Source organism: Temnothorax nylanderi, unplaced genomic scaffold, assembly GCF_030848795.1.
Source record: "Temnothorax nylanderi isolate EJ_2023f unplaced genomic scaffold, tnyl_v1.0 TNYL_tig1213_pilon, whole genome shotgun sequence".
NCBI classification, from domain to species: Eukaryota; Metazoa; Arthropoda; class Insecta; order Hymenoptera; family Formicidae; genus Temnothorax; species Temnothorax nylanderi.
Genome location: NW_027250275.1, coordinates 22,501 through 30,339, shown reverse-complemented (window position 1 = coordinate 30,339; position 7,839 = coordinate 22,501). Strand labels below are relative to the sequence as shown.

The following is a 7,839-nucleotide window of genomic DNA, read 5'->3' as shown; positions in this document are numbered from 1 at the left end:
AAAAAAATTGTACCGAATCAATTTAAAAAAATGAAGATGACCTGATATCTTCCGAAGCGCCTCCACCTGGACAAAAATTATTATTCGCTATATGATAGCCCCCTTCGTACGTACAATTTTGGTTACACTAATTTTTCTCTGGGGCTTTAGATTCGAATATATTAAGATAGTAATAGTTATTGCCTCACCCTGTATTTACGCAGAGTTATTTTCGATAGAGTTACGACGTAAGAGTCGTATGATATAAACCGTATTGAGAGAAATCATACAATTTTGAGCATATTCCATTTTATTTTAAATATTTTTAAAAAATGTTTACTATAAGTTCATTTACAAGTTGTAATTTAAGAGGCAGTAAAGAAAAAATTCCATATTGTGTATCTTTTTTATAAATAAAAATTATGTTTTTTCTTTTTTTTTCTTTTCAAACTTGCGAGAAAGAGAGGAGGGGACAAGAGAGAATAAAGAGCAGAGATAAAAAGACATTTAAGTTGTTTCAAAATCTTATACCTATGTTTTTTCTTGACGTCAACGAAAACGAGGACGTTGTCTGCGGTCGATTTGCCTTCTGTATCTTAATAAAGTTCCAGCATTTGAATCAATAAAGCCTTCATCAGCCACATGAGAGAAGACAAATCCCTCAGCCCTAATAAATTGCAATCCTGCAGCTTTGGCACCGCGATCGCTCCTTGTTGCAATCCCGCGAGAATCTACAAAGTGATACTCGACTGATTCACTAATAACAATTTGTTTAAAACATACTGTATTAGTATATAATTTAAATCACTAATTTATCATCAAATTTAATATTAATACAATGATTGAAAGACATTAAAAACATTAAAAAATAGTATTAATATTAATAAATAATTCCATACATTTTATGTTACTAAAAATTTGTTACGCTCAAAAATTCATTATGCTCAAAAAATTATATTAAATATTTTTTATAGTATAAATACATTAAATAAAACAAAATTAAAAAATAAAATTGCCACTAATAAATTAGATGAACTTAATAATATAAATAACCTTACAAGAAAAAATACATATAAAAATTTTATAATTTAATTTTATGATTTAAATATAAAGTTGTGCAATTAAGGAAAAAATGTGGAATCGACATAAGTCAACATGTTTAACATCGATAAATTTAATATGAACAACAAACTTATCGTCAATAAATCGACGAATTCAAAACAAATAGAAAACAAGATGGAAAGATATTTTAACAATTGTTTAACAACGCCGAACTTTATACTGAATGCCACACGAAATTTTGTGGCGTGATTTTTCTAATTTCTCTCTGTGCAAATCCTAGTCATCATAAGATTGTAACTTCCGGCGATATATTCTTTTTGTTTAATATAAGAGAAACATCATTAGCATATTTTCAAGCAGAAATACCCTCCTGAAAGGTAAAATTGCCCAGTCAGTGCTTGTTCAAAAAAATTACCTACTAATATAATGGTTGGCAATAACCCAGTAAGCAACTGCCCACGGTAAGATTTGTAGATTCGCTTAGGTATTACAACAGATCCGCTACTATCTGTGTCCGCATGAAACCGTGTTTTGACGCGGTACGACCTGCCGATATCAATCTGACAGCAAATTGTCGGCAGAAACCGAACAGAATTTATCAAGTTCATAAACATTATAAATACAATACTCTATTTAAGTATGAAACAGCAGATTCTGTTTAGTTTTTGCAGGTCAATCGTCATTATATTCTGTTAGCAGAATTCTATATTATTTTTGCTGACATTTTCTATCGACAAAATGTGTAGTCACTTTCGAGAACAAAAATTTGTTCTCGACAGATTTGGCTATTCGAGAACCTATATCATTATTAGAGATAAATAGGTAAAAACATATCGAATGATAACAATTTATTGCTTTGTTACTACATTATTCAATTTTAGCCGTATCTTCACTATATCTTAGGATAAATTTTACCAATATGATATACAGTGTGTTTTGTTTTAATTTCACCAGGCAAATATTTCAGAAAATATGGAAGATACAGAAAAACGTTTCAGACAAAAGTAGGATATCAAGGGGGACAGATGATAAAAATATGGACTTGACCTTGCGTGATCTTTTCAATGACACCCACACAGCACAAAACTCAACAAATACCTTTCAGAGACCTTCGCAAAGTGTTACAAAAAAGATCTCACAAATGTCTCATATATGTCTTAGATACGTGAAAATGTCCGCTATTTTGTCACAAAGACTTTATGAAAGGTTGCATAGACATCTCCTAGAGATTTTGCTACCATCTCTGAGATGTTTCGCAAAACATTTGAGTACGTTGCATAGATATATTCTGCAATTATTACATGTACGCTCATATAGTAGAATAATTAAAACCGTTAGGTAAATGAGGGAACACAACTATGTTAACCACAAAATAAATTGTATTTGATTGCATAAACATTTTGTTCTCGCATTTACTTACAATCTCATTTATTCCATATTTGAGCCTATCTCTTTAAAGTTCTCCTATTTCTCTAAAAGGACGCTACATAAAGTTATATTAACTTTTAATTTTATTATATTTTACTTTATGTACCTACCCTTATGAAAAAGTAGTACTGGTTTTAATACCGGAAAAATTATTGGTGAAAGTACTGGAGACATAAGTACTCAAAGTACTACTAAATTCGACCATACTGACTTCGTCAGTACTCCTCCCAGTACTCATCCAATACTCATTCAGTACTCCCTTCAGTAATCTCTCCAGTACTCCCTCCAGTACTCCCCCCAGTGTACTCCCTCCAGTACTTCCCCCAGTACTCTCTCCAGTACTCCCACCAGTACTCTTTTAGTACTTATCGAATACTCGTACTCTTATAAAAAGTAGTACTGGTTTTAATACTGAAAAAAGTATTGGTGAAAGTACTGAAGACATAAGTACTCAAAGTACTACTAAATTCGACCATACTGACTTCTCAGTACTCCTTCCCAGTACTCATCCAATACTCATTCAGTACTCCCTTCAGTACTTCCTCTAGTACTCCCTCCAGTACTCCCTCCAGTACTTTCTCCAGTACTCCCCCAGTACTCCCCCCCAGTACTCCCTCTAGTACTCTCCCCAGTACTCCCTCCAGTACTCCCTCCAGTACTCTTTTAGTACTTATCGAATACTCGTGGGATACTAACGTGTGGTACAGGCGCAGTAGGGGAGAGTGGGCACCCTTAAACCACGTTTTTTTCAAATCACATTAAAAATGGTTTTTAATAACTTCATTATAATATAAATGAGACTATTCGATGTTTAATATAATAAACTTTGTTTGTAAATGATTTAAGAAGTAAATTTTTCAGAAATATTTTGCAAAAATAATGATATATCGAAATGCTGCGTTTGTCACAGTGGATCCCACGCGTGGGGTCGATTGAGCCATAGCGTAGAGTACACTGTGACATGTAATGTGAAAGGTAGGGTACCCTGTGACACGTAGTCTATTAACTCTTCTCTCTACAAAAAGGAAAAAACCAAGACTGTGCTAGAGAACCAATTTATCAATAATCGTGTCATATTTGTTTCATCAGATGACCTAAGAAATTGAAAACTGAAAACAAAGTCCTATAACCTCACTTTTGTCGTAACCTAGCAGAGATCAACGAATATTGCCTCACAGCGACTCGATTACATGTGATCTGTAACTAAAGGGTGAAAAAAAGAGAAAATGAAAGTGTGGATATGATTATCGATGGAAAATATTTCATTTTATAGGAAAATTTAGGCACTAACATTTACTATTCCGCGATCAAAACACACTACGGAAACTCGCGCTGTCACGTAGGTAAGTTAGGTAGTTCTGTAAGCGTGACACAGAGGACCCCATCAACCTGCGTCACATTGGACCCACTGAACATCGATATTATTTATCGTAAATATTTCAGATACAGAACAATTAAACGTTTTTGTGCGCACGTTGGTATTGAACCTAGATCCCGACGAACGTCTTATGAATTTTTTTTAACTGTAGAATTCCTAGAAATCCATACATATCAAAAAGTTATGACAAGTAAAAATTTACTTTGCAAGGCTCCAATTACATATCTGCCTTTAACTAAAGTATATATGCTTATTTCGGCATAATTTTTTGATGGAAGTTATATGTTTTGAAAACAAAGTTTTCATACCCACCGTCACTATTTTGCAGAACGTTAATACAGAAAACTCGCACTGTCACATTGGACCCCGTGGCTCAAGGGAGCCCACTCTCCCCTACTTACGCAGTACTATCCAAGTGGAACAAAAAGTCAACATGATATCAATATAACGTCATATTGATAGTTTAGTGTGTTAATTTAGTATTTTATTAATTTAGTATTTCCAAGATACGTTACGAAAAAGTAGTACTAGCAATCAGTACTCAGTACTGAGTGATCAGTACTCGTAGTATTGACAGTATTAGTATGTTAATACTCATGAATATTGCAGAATGATCAGTACTGTGCCTATTAGTTTCTTACAGTACTGGCAGTACTATCATGATAGTACTCCGAATATTAATCTGATAAAGTACTGACCACTTCAATACTTTGAAGTACTAATGAGTATTATTGCTTGTAGTACTGCCAGTACTGTAAGCACTGACAGACACAGTACTGACCATTCTGCAGTATTCATGAGTATTAACATACTAATACTCTCAATACTACGAGTACTGATCACTCAGTACTGAGTACTGATTGCTAGTACTACTTTTTCGTAAGGGAAGAACGTTAAGAATAAAACAATATGTTCTTAAAGCATAGAAGACAAAAACGTTCTTAGCCCCTTCGTTGGGCAGAAAGAATTCGACAAAAAGTGCCCAAAATGGCAGGAAAATTTTTTATCCTGAAAATTTGTACCCTGGGGTTTTTGAGGGCGCTGATTACAAATCTGAACTTAAAATTCGAAAATTCAAAATGGCGGATCCAATATGGCGGACGAAAATACAAAAAACGGCTTGATTTGGATATATCTTGGTACTTATGGGTTATTTAGGTTGCTGATTACGAATCTGAACTCAAAATTCAGAAATTCAAAATGGCGGATCCAATATGGCGGACGAAAATACAAAAAACGGCTTGATTTGGATAAATCTTGGTACTTATGGGTTATTTAGGTTGCTGATTCAAACTTTGAGAAATCTCAAAACTGGAATTCTTAAATCATTTAAAACAACATTGAGTACCAAGCTTCATACATTTCCACCTATTTTTTGTATTTCGCTCCATGTTATTGGATTCGCCATTTTGAATTCCTTCATTTTAAGTTCAGCTTCGTAATCAGCGACCCCAAAAACCCCCGAGTGGCAAATTTCATCCCAATCGAGTAATTTTTTGCATTTTTATCCGCCATTTTGAATTTGCAAATTTTGAATTCAGATTCGTAATCAGCTACCCCAAAAACCCCCGAGTGGCAAATTTCATCCCAATCAAGTAATTTTTTGCATTTTCATCTGCCATTTTGGATCCGCTATTTTGAATTTGCAAATTTTGAATTGAGATTCGTAATCAGCGACCTCAAAACCCCCGAGTGGCAAATTTCATCCCAATCAAGTATTTTTTTGCATTTTCATCCGCCATTTTGGATCCGCCATTTTGAATTTGCAAATTTTGAATTCAGATTCGTAATCAGCGACCCCAAAACCCCCGTATAAGACTTGGATGCCAAATCGGAGCAAGTTAAATAGGAAAAAAAGGTTGACGCACTTTGCGTCAATGCCACACAGGGCACGGATTAATTTGACGCACTATTGCGTCAATGCCAACGAAGGGGTTAAAAGTCTGTTACTTAAAGTTTGTTACTTAAAAGTCATGTATCAAAGTGATAATTTTAAATTAGCTCTTATCAGATGATGTACTTTTTTCCTTGTCACTGATGTTTAGTAAAGGATTTCTTTTCGGATTTCTTAGACCTATATGAATACCGGCAGTACTTCCATTATACATATTATTTCAGCTGAATTGTATATAGAAACCTTTCATAAACATCACGTAAACGTTTTAAATGTTATGTTTCTATGTTATGTTTTTTAGATGTACCAATGACGTTTTAGTGTTATTTAGAAACTTTTTGGAAACTTTGAAATGTTTCTGAAACATTTCTGTTGAGTTTTGTGCTATAGATCAATGTGATCGATGTTTTCTTAAATGGAGTCCTTCATTTTTATTGTATATTTTTGTAGACCTTGTTGAGACGTTTTCAAAACAATATAATAAAGCTCTCTTTCATTAAGAATTTCCTGAGATATTTTATATTTTGTCATAATACTTTTAATATAAAATATGAATTATCTCGTATTCACTTTTCGATGACTTTACCTTGATACTTTTATACGTAGAATAATGAAAGGAATCGAATAATAATATTAATTTTTACATTTGCAATTTTGTAAAATTGAATGCGTCCACAAAATGTAATCCAACTTTTTAAAATAATTTTTTCTGTTTCTTTTTTAAAACAATCGATTTCTTTCATTTCTACGTATAAAAGTATTAAGGCAAAGTGTGCTTTCAAAACGGCTCGACCAGAGCTACAAGAATATGCAATAAAAATGGGGAATTCCATTTAAGAAAACAGCGATTACATTGACCTGGCATTGAAAAGATCAATCCATATTTTCATCATCTGTCTCCCTTGATATCCTATAACATTTGTCCGAAATGTTTTTCCGTATCTTCCATATTTTTCGAGATGTTTGCCTGGGGTAATTAAAACAAAACACACTGTATAACATTACTTCTATAATAATTCTATAATTTCTTTATATAAAAGTATAATATAAAAGTACATATAAAGTAAAATTTAAATGTTTGCAAAATGACAGATTGATGAATTCTGTTGTGATTCCCTTAGGAAAATTTACTTAAAGTTTTTTAAAGTTACTTAAAGTATTTTAAAGTATTATAAAGTATACTAGCCGTAATAATAGTATACTAATAATATAATAGTAGACTAATAGTATACTGACAGCCGAGCGTAAAGTTTTCTTTCAGTTATTAACCTCAATAAAAACTTTATAAGCAAGTCGCAAATATACTTTAAATTTACTTTTAACAAACGTAATACTTATAAATATACTTTAACTTTACTTTTTATAAAGGTAATACTTAAAGCTGATTTTAACTTATGCGTGTTGTTTCAACAGTATACTTAAAAAGACAAGTTCCCTTTTTCACCACACTTGCACCACACGAGACATTAAGAAATATTATATCATATATCCAATTCAAAATTTTATTACTCTTTTTAAACTGAATTTGTTTCTTAAGATGATTTTTGGAAAATTATATATTTGCGCTGGTTATGACATATGTAGACTATATATAACACTTACATCAAATTAAGAAGTAGTCTACCACGTAAGGCAGTTGGCTCACGATCCAGAGGTCCCGAGTTCGAATCCCACCAAGGTAAGTGTGTTTTTCAAATACGAGAAAATATTTATAATCATAGACTGCATCTTAAGAAACAAATTTAGTTATAAAATAGTAATAAAATTTCGAAATAAATAATTTTTTTGTATTCCGGGTGAATATCGGAAATCAGTGTCCTCTAGTATTAAGAGGACTGCAATCTTAAGTCTAGTGTCTCATGGTTAGAGGATATTCCTCTAGATTTTAAAATATCTTCTTGAGACCGTATTTCAGAGGAAAATCCTCTAAAATCAAGCGGGAGCCACTAAATGACAGAATATTTTTTTTGGGGTGATTAATAGTAATTGCATGAGTTAACTTAAAGTAATCTTTAAAGTATATTATAGAAATACTTAAAGTTTGGTTCGAAATCACTTCTAGTTTATCAATAGTTTATCAATAGTAATTTCTTTGGTA

General features: G+C 32.4%; 1 pseudogene; it reads right to left on the bottom strand.

Annotated features, from left to right (window-relative positions):
* Positions 1–510: 510 nt before the first annotated feature.
* The window catches only part of LOC139786960 (uncharacterized protein F13E9.13, mitochondrial-like), an 11,783-nt pseudogene continuing 4,454 nt past the window's right edge, over positions 511–7,839 (bottom strand).